This window comes from Penaeus monodon, chromosome 28 (assembly GCF_015228065.2).
Source record: "Penaeus monodon isolate SGIC_2016 chromosome 28, NSTDA_Pmon_1, whole genome shotgun sequence".
Taxonomy (NCBI): Eukaryota; Metazoa; Arthropoda; class Malacostraca; order Decapoda; family Penaeidae; genus Penaeus; species Penaeus monodon.
In genome coordinates this window covers 5,952,646-5,953,712 of record NC_051413.1, presented here as the reverse complement: position 1 = coordinate 5,953,712, position 1,067 = coordinate 5,952,646, and the positions used below count along the sequence as shown (strand labels likewise).

General features: G+C 55.5%; 1 protein-coding gene across 1 annotated transcript in view; it reads left to right on the top strand.

The window, feature by feature from the left end:
• Positions 1-99: 99 nt before the first annotated feature.
• LOC119591328 (mucin-12-like) overlaps positions 100-1,067 on the top strand; it is a gene marked incomplete in the record, with an annotated part of 28,957 nt that continues 27,989 nt past the window's right edge. Inside the window, 1 exon segment of the mRNA XM_037940058.1 lies at positions 100-199.

Genomic DNA, 1,067 nt, shown 5'->3' with positions numbered 1-1,067 from the left:
GAGGAACGCAACTTGGAGGAAGCTAAACGTGACCCCCCCCCCCCCAGCCACGACCGGACTCCAGGCACATTCCAGTTGTTGTCGTTCCAGGCTGGCATGCCGTTCCCGCTGGCTCCCGGGAGTCAGGCTCCTCCGGCCGCCCGTCAGTGCCGCCCCGAGTGTGTTCGCGCGAGGAGCGTCGTCTCGCGCTCTCGCCAAGGTGACTGCTGCGCTCGCACAGCCGTTCGTTGTGTTAGCTGTAGTTGCTGTTATGCCGACTGTTTGCCGTATCCCTTTGGGGTGTCGTTGTGTTGTAGACAGTGACGTGGAATTGTACTTCTGATAAGACCCGTGTGAATTTGACATTGCCGTGCCCGTGACAAATTAGCCCATGACATGGACAGCCATGTCAAGATGCGCAAAACTCACAACAGCACGAACGCGGCTCAGCAAAATCACATGGCCTTGTGTCCGTGACAAGCCAGTGATAACGCGCCCGTGCCCGTCATAACGCCATAGTAATACGAGGTTTGTACCCGTCACAGCGCGGGTGAACTTGCTGCACCCGAGGCCATTCCGCTGTGCCCGGTACAGACCCCGCGTTGATAGTGTGAAAGTGTGTGAACGAAGTGCCCGTGTGAAGCTGGACACAATGGTATGCCGATCATTTGAACAGTGGAGCGTTAGAAAAACATGGCTCTGTTTGGATTAACGGAATGGGTTCCGGCGAACAGCTGCGGACAAGTGTCGTGGGCGATTCAAACTGCTGTTGCTTGGTGGCGGAAGAGCCCTGCTTGCGGCGGTGGTCGCCTCTCCCCCTGGTGCTCACGGGGGGCACGCAGAGGGGGAAGGAAGATAACTGGGCATATGTGTTGTCGCTTGGCGTCGTGTATTTCATCATTTTTCGCTCAGGTGGACTTGTGCTCGAGGGGAGGGGGAGTTAATTCGGTTTAATGGAGCCCCAATAGTGTTCCTAGCGAAGATTTTGTACATATAACACGTGTACGAATACGCACACGCGCAGATGCACTTATCCCCTCCCCATCTGTGCACACTTGCCTACAGTATTGATAGGGTTAATAATAATG